At 40.2% G+C, this 16,244-nt stretch overlaps 1 protein-coding gene and 1 pseudogene across 1 annotated transcript in view; both read left to right on the top strand.

Moving 5' to 3' along the window:
- Positions 1-16,244, top strand: part of kcnd2 (potassium voltage-gated channel subfamily D member 2) — a 396,909-nt gene that overhangs the window by 237,450 nt on the left and 143,215 nt on the right. The window lies entirely within an intron of this gene.
- The window catches only part of LOC134299463 (E3 ubiquitin-protein ligase TRIM35-like), a 44,651-nt pseudogene extending 28,407 nt beyond the window's left edge, over positions 1-16,244 (top strand).

Raw genomic sequence — 16,244 nt, 5'->3', positions numbered from 1 at the left:
CTTTCCCCTGAAGCACATGAATCAATCAAAACACGCCAGCATTTCACTGCCTGATATCATAACACATAAGTTTTTCGTGACACTGTATGTTAACTCAACAGAGTTTCTTCATGCCTAGCGGTGACTTTTAGCTCACAACATGTACCTAGTACATTGTAAGACTCTCATTGCTGTTCTGCCCGTGGTAACAAGGCAATTGCTCTCAACAGGTATAAGCCAACCAACAAGCGGCCCCTCAGTCATCAGAGTGAAGTCCTTTGGATCTGAATAGAAAACATTACTCAAACAAAAAATTAAGTCAATGATGCATAATAAAATATCTTAAGAGTAACAAAGATAGTTCAGCAGAACAAGTCAACTTTCAGAGACCTGATGGACTGGCTACCTAATCTTACTTCTGCACTGGTTAGGAGATAACATCCTTCTATCCGATTAAGGAAATCAGGATAGTTTTGAAAGTACAAACCAAGTGTGCTGCACACATACATACATAAACTCCAATATTTCACAGATGAAAACTAGAATATGTGGGCCAAGCAGCATCAAAATGTGGCCAACAAATGTTGATGATGAAAAACACACAAGCTAAGTGAGGCTTCAGCAAGTTGTCTTTGCCCGAGCAAAAGTTTGCCAGCTTCTTTCCTCTCCTCTTCACTGAGGCCCCTTCTACACTGCCAGATAAAATCCAGATTATCAGTTTTGAACTGGATTATCTGGAACTGTAGACTCATATAATCCAGTTCAAAGCAGATGTTGAAAATCATCTTTGATAATCTGGATTATATGACAGTGTAGAAGCGGCCATAGTGAGCGGCCTTGCACCACCACCACCTCATCCACTAATCTTCTTATAAAAAGCCATTACCTATGATGCCTGTAGTGGTAGATTCCCCATCTTCTCCCCTTCAAAATATCTAATCTGCACTACCAACTTGTCAAAAGTAATATGTATGCTTGTCATGGCCATTATTGTTAATTTATCAACCCTTGCAAATCAAGTCGTGAATAATGTGAATGATTGATAAGTCTGATATTTCCAAATTCTGATACAAATCTTTTCTGAACTGTGTTTCCTGGATCAATGTATGACTCACCAGATTTCACACTTTCTGTATGTTCCTTTGCAGTTCCCAGACCAAACAAATCTGTTTCGAACTGTGTGTGGTTTATGGAGGGGAAATGTGTTCAGAAATGTGTTTCAAAGTGCATATTGAAATGTGATTTGGGAGGGGGGTACTTTGAAGAATTTACAAGTGAAAATGGAAAAAGTAAAGTAACATGGGATTTGTGGACATAAGAAACTTCTTTATATGGAGGATTTCATCATATGAAACTGCTATCCCACTACAATCATGTCTTCGTTGATAGTGGATACATAACATGTTGAGCACCCTCAATATTGTAACTCTTCATTAGCCCAATTTGCCAATTTGTGTGAAATGATTGGTCTTCTGTACACTCTCATAACCCCATATTCCTGCACTACCACTGTTCCGTTTTCATTGTAATTGCACAATTCTAGCACTTAAAAACAAAAACAAAAAACCAGCCAGCAACTTCAATTATGGCATGCTGGCACAAAAGCAGAATTGGCTATTTCACCAAGGTAGTGAAGGGGACATTGTGGGAATGGGAGTTATTGATGGGTTTTACCTATTAAAAGCTTGGGGTGGGAAAATCACCGGGGAGAAGGCAGACCAGCAGCAGGATGCACATGGCCTCATGTGATAGAAACCATCCCCAAAGGTGACTGCAAGGCTGGTGTTCCCTATCCAAGTAATAAGGAGGATACTCTTTGTTTAGTTTCTGAAATCAGAGAAGGCATGGTGTCTGACTTATGGGTCAATCAATGCAAAAGTAAAACAGACTGTAAGTAAGTGGATACCTTGCTTAGTTTCTGAAATCAGAAAACTTAGGGCCCTTCCAGACAGGCCCTATATCCCAGGATCTGATCCCAAGCTCTCTGCTTTAACCGGCATTATATGAGTCCACACTGCCAGATAATCTGGTATAAACAGGAAAGGCCCTAGGAGTATCCATGGCAATATGGTATCTAATGTGTGAATCCATGCAGAAGTGAAACAGACTGTAAATAAGTGGATTCATCCTGCTCTAAGCAGGTGTGTATGAGCCATAACAGTTGAAAATACATGGATCAATTCATCTATTGCTCAGCATGTGTGAATGAGCCATCACAGATTGGTTATAGCTAAAAGAGTCAGGATGCATAATTATGTGTAAGAAATTAAGAGCTACTGGAGAGGTCTTACTGATGGTGTATAATGATCCTACAGCTTGCAGAAGATGGAAAAACCCTTCAAAACAATTATTATTTGTCTCTAAGCATATCACCCTCTGTGCTTCAGAGAATATGGCTTTAAATTTATTCAATGGAATCAAGTACAACAAAATAAGGTTGTGGTTAAAGCTTCTTGTGTTTTCCAACATGCTTTAGCATATTGATGTAGCAGTTATTACATTCAAGATGTCTCAAAAATTATCTTTGCACCAAAACTGTCAAAAGTCAGACGCCAATTAGAGTGCAAAAGTCAGACGCCAATTAGAGGACTATTTCTTCTATTCAAGAAATAGCCCAAAAACTAGTCACAAACATAAAAGATGGCTTAAAACACTTAACCTTCAGTGTTTTAAGGCAGTCCAAACAAAAATATATCAAAAATATGCTTTAACAAATAAACCGGATTATTCAAGCTCAAAACGTTCTGAGTTGGCTTGGAATAAGCAGCCAAAACAAAGCAAAGACTTGGAAACCCCCAAAAAACTCCCCAAAGTCCCAGACTTAGCAGTTCAAACTTAAAGCCTCAAACAGAAACTCACACTGGACAAAGGAGCTCCCCAGTGAGAGTAGCTTGTAAACAAACTTGGAAGCCGGTGCAAAAGCCTTTACTGTGGCCAGCACCAGGCTTTAGGATTTAAAGGGACAGTGCAAGGAGATGTCGTCAAACCGGTCCGGAGTCAAAACAGCAGGGGCAGCAATAATCTGCTTCAAGAGTGCAGACAATGCCAGGAGCTCAAGGAATAAAGCGAAGAGACATCATCAGGTCGGTCCAGGGCCAGGAAAGGAGACAGCAGCAAGGTCGGGAGGCAAGCCAGGAGTCAAGAGCTGTGGGTAGACACAAATCAAAGAGCGAAGGCAGAAGAAGAGTCGAATTCCAGTCCAAAGTCCAGGGGTTGTAGTCATCAATTCAAGGTCCACGAAACAGAATGGCACAAAGAGCCAAGGCAACAGATGCAACAGCAGATCTGAAGCAAAGTCCCAGTCCAGTCTTCTTTAATACGTACAGGAGTCCCAGTGGCGCCCAGCAACACCTTGCCACACGCAAAGTGAAGTGACTAAACATTCCCAATTTATCCCCATTTTCCCTGGGTGTCCAAACACCAACGCCCAAAGAGCAGGTGTCCCATATCCTTAATCTGAATCAGAACTCCACACAGCTAAAGCTCGTGGGTCGGGCGTGCCTAATTCTTCATCAGAATCCCAATCAACCTGCCCACGCCCAACACCGTGCACACCTGAGGATCCATCCTCCAAGCAGCCCAAGTGGGGTCTGCTTCTGAAGCCACCCAAGCTTCCCCAGTGTCAGCAGTATCCATGGGCCCCGATTCCTCCCCAGGCATCTCCGGTGCCCGTGCCCAGTCAGTGCCCACTTCTTCAGCCACCACCTGTTCCCCAGCATCCATTTCTTCCACAAACTCCCCATCTGAATCTTCCTCAGAAGACTCCCCATTGAGATCCCTAATTCTCTTTCTGTACAAATCCTCCAACGAGCCCTCCTCGCGAGGGTTTTTCCTTCCTCTCCTGATCCCACCACCATCATCCACAGTCCCCGAAGGCGCAGTCACAACAAAAATCATTGCAATGGGAGGGGTAGCAAGTTAGCAGGTTACTTACTGTATATGCTATAATAAGGATTTAAAAAAAATATTTGATGACATGTTATAAACATAGCAGCATGGGTCCAATGTGGTTTCACATTTGACCCACTGATTGATTCAAAGATTGGGGGGGTTGGCTTTTGTTGACTACAATTCCCTTGACATACATAGCCAACATAGTAACTGGTATCAACAAACCCTTTTCTACGTTCTAGATTGAATGTGAGTTGGTTAGATACATGTTTTTGATGATGTTTTTGATTCCTGTTGTTTGATCTATCCTTTTGGCAAACCTGTATAAATAAGTATAAACATCCTCTACATTAATTAAAATGGTGGACAGAGACTGAATGGCCGAATTTGGTTTCAAGATAACAAATTTCCAAGTTTCCTGAATTTATTTACTCAAGTGCAATCAATTGTAATGTGCAATCAATTGTAATGCGCACTTCAGTTCTGAAGGTAAATATTGCAAAAAAAACAAAAAGATTTGTTGTCAAATGTAATGCGCAGCTTCCCCTTGCCTGTCAGCCATTCTGCTTTCTGCCTCAGAACAACTGACAGGCAAGGGGAAGCTGTGCCCTCATCAGATTGAGCAGTAGTTTCTAACTAAGGCCTCATTCATGAGGAGGGCAGCAGAATGACCAACAGGCAAAGGAAGCCTTGCTCTTCCATTAGACCAAGGCTGGCAAACTTGCCATCCCCAGCCTGATAGATGGGCGGCAGCTTCCCAACTAAGGCCTCATTCATGAGGTCTTCAAAACTGAGGAGGAGGTTTTTGTAAGCCTCGTGAATGAAGCCAGCTGGTACACCATGCCCCTCCATCAGGTCAAGGCTGGCAAGGTAAGGCAGCCTCAGGTGGGTTTATTTGTGCAATTCTCATGTGCCATTAAATCTAATGTGCATCTCACTTTCAACTGTTATTTAGCCAAAAAGGATGAATGTTAGCTTTGAGTAAATATGGTAATTTTGGGGATGGCTGGCATTTCTTGTAAATGTTCTGTGTATCTCAAGGCTATGACAGCATCTTTGGGCTATGTTTAGATTCAGTCAAGAAGGAAAATGCAAGGAATAGCGAGAATTACTATAAGAGATATGACCAATGTGTGAGCATATTAATGATTTCCAAGTGGACTGCAGACTTCATTAGTTTTTAATTTCCCATAATCTCTTAAATGCCCTTTCCAAGGGAAACCAGTAGACAGTGGAGGTAAATTGTAAATTGATTTTTAAAACAGAGGGAGGGCAGGATACAGTGTTGTAGCAAAAGTGACTAATTAGTAGAGGTGCAATATTGCCTTCCAGGAAGACAGTAATGTGCAATTGCTCTCATTTCACCCAGATTCAGTTTGATCTTATCTCCCCTTAGGTTCTTTAAATAATTTTACTGGGTTATGGTTCAAGGGAGTCTGACCTTCTAACAAAGAGAATGCAGAAGAACCATAGCTATAAAGCTCTAAGGCACAATTTACATTTTGTGAATTATATCCATAATGTCTTTGTGGTTTGCCCAGGGTTTTGACATTGAATCATCAAACCCAAGGTGCCATTTCACTGCCCTTTACACATTCATTCAGGAATATCTATAGTAGAGGAAGATGGAAAAAAACTTAGAAAGTTTCTCACTTCCAGTCAAAACTTCAGATTTAGCCATGAGATAAGTCATGTTCTGAAATGATGACTCAGTTGTCAACTAAATGTTAGTCTGTTCATGCTACTATAGTTATTTTGACTGGGAGAAACTGGAAGCTGTCTCATATCTAGTTAGGGCTAGGCCAAGAGACTGTAAGTAATAAGTTACAAGCAGTGTCACCTGTTCTCCAAAAGCAATGCAGTCAACAGGAAGAAAGTCACTGTATCCGTGTAATGATAAATGAATTTTGAGAGATTTAAGAGGCATTTTGACTGGTGTTCTTCAATTTTCATGCAGTTTTCTTATCACTGCTAACTTTTTTTTTAAAAAAAAAAGTAATGCAAGTGACAAAAAGGTAGCAAAATATAATGAGAGTAGAACCAGTAATGTGATGTTATTTGATTCGCCATTTCAACAAACAGCAATTCTGCAAATAATATTATAAAGAATAACCTAAATGTATTACAAATATCTCTCAAAACTCAGGTGTCGGCATGGTTATGATGACCTTCTCCTTTTTCTAGGTATTTCAATAGGGCTTCACTAGGAGGACCTCTAAGCTGTCGGAATTTTTCTTCCTGAAGTTAATGGAGAGGTTTGGGGTGACTGCAATCTCATCAGGCCATGCTGTTTGGGGATTCTGGCAGATGTTGTCCAAAAATAAATGTTTTGAGTTTGGAATACAATGTTTTGGTATTACCTTCTTTTTTTACATAATTTTTAGGCTGCCAATCTCAGGAGGTAAAGCAATGTGAAGCAAGCTGTTTTCATCCTATTATTTCTTGCACTCATTGAAATATTCTGAAGTAGAATTTATTTGACTAACTGAAAGCTTGAATGGATAGGAAGAAAACCAAACCATTTATTTTACTCTTACTGGAGTTACCAAAATATCCAAGAAAAGATACCTCTTCTATCCCAGCCAACCTTGAAAAAATGTTCTAACATTCAGAGGACCAGCAGACCTATATCAAGGGAAATCACTGGGGGAAGGTATAGAATGACGGTCTTATTGGAGTGACTGGAGTTTATTTAATTAGTCTACTAGGGAAAAGGTGATCTGTAGTTTACAGGAGTATCCCAGCTTCCACTGTAATAACCTGTTTCAGCTGCTCTCATCTCTTTTCGCAGCATCTTTGAGAAACACAGTTAGCTGCCCATCCCCATCCAGCCAAAACACCCACATTAGCATTGATATTACCTAAAGACAAAATTTGGCAGAAAGGTAACCAATGAAACACACAGGGGAAAAAAGCTATTTCCACCAACAAATGAAGCAGATTAGAGTTGTATTAGAAGATGGAAGGGAATTTCCCTGCAGCATTAGAATGGCATTGATACCTTTCATAAGCAAGATATTTCCTTTCTTTTCTAGTAGACAAATTAGATTAACTCCAGCGGTGACTTATTCTCCTGACCATGCTTAAGGAATTAGATGTCCTGAGAGCAGGGAAAATAGTCTTCTAATTAGGAGTGCTTACATGAATGAAACAGGTATTAGATGCTCAAAAGATATTAGGAATTTCATTCAAAGTAGAGACCCAGAGCTGTATAATTAATTCCAGAAATATGAATGATCTTAAATAGATTTGTTTGATATTTAGAATGTGTGCAGATGCTATTAGCTACTTATGACAAAGTGCCAAGGGGAAGGCGAATCATCATAAGAGCCGAGTTTTTATCAGATCAATGTGTGATAATAACAGAAGAACGGGTTCAAGGTTGGCAGTTGAAGTTATTACAGTGTGGTTATTAAAATTAATGTTCCATTTTTGTATTGTGTTTGTCAAGCAGAGGCAACAGGCACCTCCCAAGATATAGGGTGTGGGGCTGACTGGTAAAACATTTAGGGCAGCTCTGTCTGGAGCCATATTGGAAGCCTTCAGTTTCCAAACAGCCAGCATTAACAAGAGGCAGGACTCCCCCACTTTGGCTCATTTGTCATGAAATAAAGGAAGAAGTGCAAAGGAAGTCTAATATCTAAATCCTCCTTAGGGCACACATGGAGACTGGATAGACACACTCATCTATTGGTCCTGATGTTCATGTATTTCTTGAAATTGCGAACAATCAGAAAGAAAAAGTGTCACTATCTCAGCCACACATGTGGAAAACTTTGGATTTTAGAGTCTTCTGGATTTTTGAATTCTGGATAAGGGATGCCCAACATGTATACTTCTGCATGCAGAATCTGGACATTCTGTTTTGTTGAAATACAAATATTACATTTTTTGAGGATTCCTGGGTAGACCTTATGTTAATGCAGACAACTCCTGGTCCCTTTTCTAGTCCATTCCTGCATACACTGAATTCCTAGAAATTATTTATTTTGTTCTCAGAAAATCTAAAAGAAGCACCAACTTCCTCTACTTTACTTTTTTCCCCTTGGTGCCACTTCTAATCCTTTTTAATGCCTGGGGAAGAAATGGCTGGAGTACCAAAAGAGTAGAGCACTGAAGAAATAATTAAAAAATATTTGTCCTAGGAATTATTGCAAATATGCTCAAAATGATGGAGCAAAGGAACAAAATATAAAACCAAGTCCTCACTGATCAATAAAAACAAAAAGAGAGCAAGCACAAGAAATCTTAGGAAAATGTTTGAGTTTGATTGAGTATGAGTTGTTTCTTGGTCCCTTAAGAAACTAGCTGAAAATGTAGTATTAGATCTATGAGAAAGGTCATGAGTTAATGCTGTTATACATTGTTGGGTGCTATCCTCTTAGACATGGAATATGCTGAAATATCAAGTGAAAGAAAAAGATAAGAATATAATCTGAAGGATCCAATGAGACAAGTCTCTCAAGGAAATGAGCTCTTGATTGATCACCTGTGAGAATCTGTAGCAACAAAATCCCTCGGCTGGGTGACAGTAGAAGACTCTGCCGTTTTGTAGGAGATAACAGTATGGATGCTGTGATAAAGTTTGACATTCATGCATTCATCATGATGTCTCCATAGCTACATCCACGATCAAAATCCAGAACATAGAATGTTTACATATGGGCAGACATGTTCATTTCCATTTTTGCTACCTCACAGACAGCTGAAACCAATATATTAGTTGTTGGGGGGAAATAAAACCATTTCCTCTGCAGCTACTATGGCAATTGCAAGGAAACAGAGAAGTATGTGTTGGGTAACAGATGATGACATCATTATCAATCTTAACAAATGTGGAAAACCTGATCAATACACTCCACTGTCTAGGTGCAGCCATTAAGAAGTCCATCTCCTGTGTTCCCACTAGATTTACCTGTAAGTGTGGTGGACCAGAGAAAAGGGCTTCCCCAGAAGGTCCCAAATTACAGGCAGTTTCATAAGAGACAATATAGTTATTTTTGTAGCCTGGACCTGATCCATGTAGAGCATATGCTACCCACCTCTGTGGGCCTGAGTAGGAATGTTGTTGTGGTTATTTTCTAACTGGCCTATTCATGGGATTTGCTACTCCATACGTTTAATTGCATTATTTGATTGGATTGGGTGTTTGTGTCACTTCTGATGGGAAGTATGTGTCTGAGGAAGGATTTTGATTTAAGGAGCACAGGTAAGCACTCTTCAGAATCTCTTGGTGAAATCTGGCTGTTCTAATATGCCAAAGAGCTTAAGGAGTAGGCAATGATAATGGACTTAGAGCATTCTGCCAGGTCTTTTCCTTTTGAACACTAAAGCTTGGGAGTTGGTGGTAGCAAAATCGGCTTACATTTGAAAACTGGCTACAATATTCCCCCATCCCATATGTTATTCTGGGCCAGGCTTTGGGCCAGTTGGTGTTGCTCTAATTTAAAGACAGTGCACCAGGCTGGCTGGTTTGTTGCAGGTTTTATTGAACTGAATAAAGCATAGGCAGTTTGAATTTAACTTGATATTTCCATTCCATAGAGGCCAGATTGAAAAAAAATAGAATATAATAGCTATACCATTTAGGGAAGAGCTGTTGCTTCCTTCAATATTGTTGTCTTATTTCTGTGCCTTCAAGTTGTTTCTGATGTATGCCCACCCTAAAGTGAACTTGTCACAGGTTTTCTTGGCAAGATGTGTTCAGATGGGACTTCTCTTTGTCTTCCTCTGAGGCTGAGAGAGCATGATTTACCCAGTGGGGTTACTGTGGCTGAGCAAACCCTGGTCTCTAGAACCATAGTCCAGTGTTCAAAGCACATGCTGGCTCTCATGCTTTCATATTCTTCTTAAAAGAAAGGATTTTCATTTCACTTTGAGCAGTGGTAGGACTGGAATCACGAGTTGCCTTTTAAAGGTAACAGTAGCACCTGAATAAATAAGCAAACAAACAGAGTAGATAGCTAGAAATAGATTAAGCAAATCGAAAAAACATGGCAAGAAGGGAATTGACTTGTCAAATAGCCTGCCATCTGTAATCTCTTCTACAGTGTAGCAGAGTCGGATAATTTATATCTGATGCATCATGGTGTAGGGAAGGAGAACCCAAGGAGGTAAAAAGAAAGGGAGGGAAAGAAAAATGGGAAGGAAATGTTCTTACAAAGTTCATGTGGAAAGCTAGTTTAAATTCTAATAAAAGAAGCTGAAAAGTGTGTGCTTTTAAAAGCCAGCTAAAAAAGGTAAAGGTTTTCCCCTGAAGTTAAGTCCAATCGTGACCGATTCTGGGGGTTGGTGCTCATCTCCATTTCTAAGCTGAAGAGCCGGTGTTGTCCGTAGACACCTCCAAGGTCATGTGGCCGGCATGACTGCATGAAGCGCTGTTATCTTCCCGCCGGAGTGGTACGTATTGATCTACTCACATTTGCATATTTTCGAACTGCTAGGTTGGCAGGAGCTGGGGCTAACAGCAAGCGCTCATTCCGCTCCTGGGATTTGAACCTGGCACCTTTTGGTCTGCAAGTTCCGCAGCTCAGCGCTTTAACACACTGTGCCACCAGGGGCCCCCAAAAGCTAGCTGGATATCTAGAACATTAATAAAGATTTGTAGATAAAAGCCAGCTAGATATCTACTAATCTTTATTAATGTTCTTGAAAGGCCCTCAGGGTTTACCCAGATCAATTACAACACGAGGAGAAGGGCATGTTGCTGCATTGCCATTCCATCATCAATGAACATTGGTGCTATTCCCTGTTCAGCCCTGATGGGTATTACAGTCCAAGAGCATCTGGAGGACAATTAGTTGTCTGCCTCTTTATAAAGTGAATAAGCAGAAAAAATATCTCCTCCCTCAAATCATGTCCTTTCATATTTTTTTCTATCTGCAGATACCAATTCCCTGTGCTTCTGCTGTTGCTCACTACAGTCCTCGCCTGTGTTCACTGTAAATGCATGTCTGGCTGTGCCTTGTGTCAGTGACATAGTACGTACTTGGCCAAGGGAGTTTCATCAGTTTGATAAATTGTAGGACTATTTTGGTAGAAGGCTTCAATCTGAAGACAGAGACAATGGACACTTGAAAAGAAATACAGAAAAGAGTGAGTGCTGGAGCAATGTGCCATTTGAAAACCATTTTTATCACAGGAATAGCATGGATAACAATGTTTAGTTATCTGTAAGGGTATAGCCACAGAGAACGAAATGAGGACATCTCCCTCTCCATAAAAATTTAGCCCCAGGAAATGAAATTTCCCTTCAGTCCTAGCATGTCTAGCATTGCAGAGACACTGAACATCACACATACCTAAAACTCAAATATGTTGTTCACTTTTCCTTGAAAACTTTGGCTGCCTCCTTTTTTGGGGAGAAGTTCAGATTTAATTTCTAGATACCTGACTATAGTTTTATGTTACTGCAATGAACTCTCATTTCCCCCTTTCCCTTGCCAGTATCTCTTGCTATCTAGGTCCCAGGTAATCATCCTTTACCCTCATACCTTAGAGTAATTCTCACCTAAGTTATTGAGCTTTATGTACCTTAAGGTTGTCTGTCAATTTAAGATCACCACCTTTGGAAAGAAATATAAAAAGGTAGTGTTGCCAGTCATTTCCTCTGAAATCTAGCCTATAATACCTGGTTAATTAATAGTCTTCCATCCAAATAATAACTCAGTACTAACTGACTGTGCTTAGACAGGATCATTGAGACTTACTTGTAACTAATACATATAGTTGTATGTATAACATCGCATTGCTGTTCTAGGAGAAAGAAATACATAAGTCCTGGTATATACAATTGCTCATTTTAGGGTCCTTCCACACAGCCATATAACCCAGAATATCCAGACAGATAATTCACAATATCTGCTTTAAACCGGATTAACTGAGTCCACACTGCCATACAATCTAGTTCAATGTGAATTTTATACAGTTGTGTGGAAGGGGCTTAAGTAGACCCAACAAATTTGTTGCTAAATACTAAATCAGTACTAAGCTAAATATTATGGGTTCACAGGGCCTGTTCTTTCAAGGCTAACAACTGGATGCAGAACAAACGAACTGAGTACATAAAGTGAGGTCCTATATATGTTTTAAAAGAATTCATTCCCCTGTAGGATTTTCCAGCAGAGTACAATTATGCACAAGTCTTCCCACAAATAAATCCCATAGCATTTAATGAGGCTTCTTCCAAGGTAAATACATAGAGGACTGAAGCCTTAATTTTACATCTGTGCATAATATTTTATTTAGTTTGTGACTGGAGTCACTGCGCTAGGCAAGTTTGATGAAATATAACCAAACAAAACTCTAATAGGTTTACCTAATTACACAGCACTGCTATATCAAAATCACTTACATTTCTAAAGATATCTAGCACAGGAGATTATAGGGTGTAATCTAATTTGAACATAACATTTTGCATTTCTTCTTTCTTATTGTCTTTAAAAAAGCTCAAAATAATGGAAAATTTGATTCATTGGTACACAAAAAAACCCACTAAAATGGAGTAAATATCTGAACTAAACAATCAGAACAGCTATTAAATGCTAATGGATTTTCATTTTACCACGGAGTTCTCTCTAACTACATTACTTTTGAAAAGAAGAGATTGAATAGAAAAAAGGAAGCTTGATTAAAAGTGCAACACTGGGGTGGATTTCTTTGAGTGCATGCACACAAGTTAAGATCTGTAGAGGCAAGAAGAAAGAATGAAATATCTGCAACAGAATGCACACATACAGAAAGAGAAATCTAAGTATAACTACACCAAAGTAGTATAAGCTGAGCATCCCTTATCCAAAATACTTTGAATCAGAATGAGCACATCAGTAGGCCAAGCCAAATCTCAAAACAATCACATTCGCACTTAATGAACATATGAATAAATAGATATTCTTGTACGCTCACAATAGCTAGCTTACTGCTATTGTATTTTTGTAGATCACATTTATATCCTGATTTTTCTCTAGGGAGTTCAGGGCAGAGCATATAATAGCATCACATTTTATCCTTACAACATCCTTATGGTGCATTAAGTATACAGAAAGAGTGGGAGGCTTGCCCAAGGCAGCCTATGAGCTTCATAGTCGGACAGGGACTTCTTTAGCTGGTTCATTTTCTATGTTGTCAACTTTACTCTGCTTAATATGTTTATTAACATATTTTATCATGCCTTTTGGCCCAGTGGATTTAACAAGGCAGCGTATAAATCTGCTCAATAGCATGTTTTTAAAATGCAAATGTAAATGAGTAATAAACACCCACATAATGCAATAAGGCAAATAAGCAGTGACACTGAAATCAATCCAGAAATGGAAATTCTCCTTCTAAACAAAAAATCAAAGTGCCCCAAAATAGCCACTGTTGCTAGGAAGCACCAGATAACCTCTGTTTGCCCACATGCACAGACACGCACATTTTCAACTTCTCTCATGGATCACCATCTTACCTGAAATAACTGCAAGGAAGGACAGAGTGTGTCATAGATACACCACTGGTTATAGGTATGGAGAAGACCTTTGGGCTAATGCAGGGACAAGTAAAATATGGCTAGATGTCATCTATACCTAACATTGCTCGTGGTGAGAAATTCTGGAGGTTATGGCCCAATAAGACATAGAGGGGTATACTTTGTCAGTCCTTCGGATTTTGTATGCCCAGAGTCCTTCTGAATCTAATTTCAGTAAAGACAACACCATATGACTCATTGATTGATACTCAACAATATGAACTCTTCCAACCTGCCCTGAAACATACCTATTCTGGAAAGTGCAGACATTCACAGGCACACACTTTTTGTGTATCTGAAATTCTCCACCTTACCTTGTTTTTTTCTTTTCCTTGGGGTTAGAATTCAGTTTGGTGAGCACCTTTGGCACCCTTTTGATGAAGGATGGGAATCTGAAATGGGCTGAGTAGCACGCAGTCAGAGGTGGGGAAAGTTACTGTCCTTGGAATTGGTCTTTGGGTCTTTGCTTTCACTAAGGGGCCAAATGGCTTGAGGATTGACACTCTCTGTCCAGTTATCCAGTTTAATAGCTCACCTGGGAGCAACCCGATTATTAAGTTATCTTCTTTTCAGGAGCTATAGTGATCTCAACCAGGGAAGTTGAGGAGGACAGCTTCACCTGCTCCTGTACCAGGTTGCTTCCCCATTATGTTTTGCATATCACTTAAAAACAATTAAACTTGTCCTTATTTTGACCATTATGATTTTTTGATTATTTCATCTGTGAATCAGTAAACTCTTTATGTATCTTTCCAACTGGCCATGAAACATACCCATTTGGGAAAGCACGGATATTCAGACAGACATTTTTCCTGTATCTTGAATTCTCCTTCTCAACTTGTTTTCCTTGAATTATATGTAATCTTGGATCAATGTGAGCTAAAAAAAAGAGCATCACAGGCCTTTCACAATTTGATATGCTAAAGGTCTAAATCAGGTACGGGCAAACTAAGATCCAGGGGTGCTTACCTCAGGGCCACCTCATTTTCACCGTCCTCTTGGCATAAAGCTATTGCAGCCCACCACATCTTTATGTGGAAAGGATCGGGGAGGAAGGCATGCAGCAGCTGAGAACCCTCTGGAGTGCTCTCAGCCACCACATGTCTTGCCCTCCTCCCGGCATAAGGGCTCTGTGAGCAGCCCTGTCCTTATGCTGGGAGAACGGCTTGAGGAAGGCATGCAGCAGTTGAGAGCCCTCCAGGGTGCTCTCGAACATCGCCTGCCTCACTCTCCTCCTGGGATAATTCCAAGATAACAGCCCAAATATTGAGAGAGAAGTATTGAAGGGGAGGATCAGGGCAGTCGCAAACATGTCTCCTTTTCCTCCTGGCATAAAGATGGGGTGAGCAGCAAAACTTTCTCAAAACCCCAACAGTAGCAGAGTCCCTAGAAAAACTGTGCCTGCAGGTTAGGCCACATGGGAAGTGAGACTGTGTGAGAAATGTAGCTGCTGTTGGGATAATTTTAGTTCAGTTGCCAAAAAATATGCTATAGTTCATTCTATACCTTGAAATGATTAGGCAAAATGACCCTATGTATCTGATTCCCTCACAAATTAATCAAAAGTGCACTAAAGATCATACTGAAACACCATAGCCTCCAACTATCACAATTTGGCAGTGACAAATGTCCAACTTTCTCTGTCCTCCTCCTACTTTTTCTTTTTTTTCCCTTTGGCTTTAATTCAGTTGGGGAAACTGAGTTCAAAGTGTAAGAATAGTTCACAGTTCACTTAGAAGGGGAAAGAAAAGAGCATGTGGGATCTTAGCCCTCACATTAGGTTCAAGTAAATGAAAAAGCGCAGCAGCATTTCCAATGTGTCCATATATTGGAGAGATAGATATTCTACCTATCTACCTATTTTCCCAACTTTCACCCAAATTGGGATAGATGTGGCTATTATAGTTGAGCCTTCCCAGGAATAACAAAGATTGCATACAAATTATCATGTACACACATACTTAGAATTAAGCTATTCAGAAAACCCAATGGCACCTTGTGTGATGTCTCATGGGCCTTGTAGTCCCGTTCCTAGTGCTATTGTGGCTGATGAGGAGGAAAATTTGGGATTTCCACCGGTTCAGCTTGAATCGGAGCCTCGCCACCTGGAGGATGTTTGTCCTCAGGAAGTTAACCAAACAAACCTTGGGCAGAATTCTCCCCCGTTTTCCCAAAAGGATAATTATAATAGAGATAGAGGAGCCAGGGAGGCTAATCGCCGGAGCCTCAGAATCGCTGCCAGACAATTAGCTGATTAGGTCTGCTTCCCTTGGGAAATTCTAAGGAGTCATGCATCTGGACAGAGTTGGGTTTCCTTTCTTGTTCTCCAGGGAAAGTGTTCTGTTGGCGGGAAAACAAGACCCTATATAGGGGTTTTGCCGCAAGGGGAACCTTGCGGAGTCAATTTGTTCAGCTTGAGGAGAGAGATCGTGTGTAGACTTTGTACCCCAGTTCCCTGTTTCCCGGATCAAGTTTTCAGCCTTGCCTGGTTTCACGGATCAAGTTTCCAGCCTTGCCTTGTTTCACGGATCAAGTTTCCAGCCTTGCCTTGTTTCACGGACTTCTATGGACTCAGTTCATGTTTCATGTTTGCCTTGTTTCAAGTTTGATCTAGCCAAGATTCAAGCCTATTTTCCAGCCTTGTTGTCAAGCTTCCTTGGACTTTAAGGACCCTGTCATTCCCCACACCATTGCTTGGCAAGGTGTGTGTTTCGGTCAAGTGGATTATAACTTTGGACTTTAATATCTTATATTGGACAATATATTTCTGGACTATATTTGACCTCATCTGAAAGGTCTGCTTCTGAACTATACTCTTCACTTGTTTTTATTGACTTTATATATTTCTTTAATAAAGATATTAGATAGA

This window comes from Anolis carolinensis, chromosome 5 (assembly GCF_035594765.1).
Source record: "Anolis carolinensis isolate JA03-04 chromosome 5, rAnoCar3.1.pri, whole genome shotgun sequence".
In the NCBI taxonomy this organism is placed as follows: Eukaryota; Metazoa; Chordata; class Lepidosauria; order Squamata; family Dactyloidae; genus Anolis; species Anolis carolinensis.
This window is presented reverse-complemented; position numbering and strand designations above follow the sequence as displayed.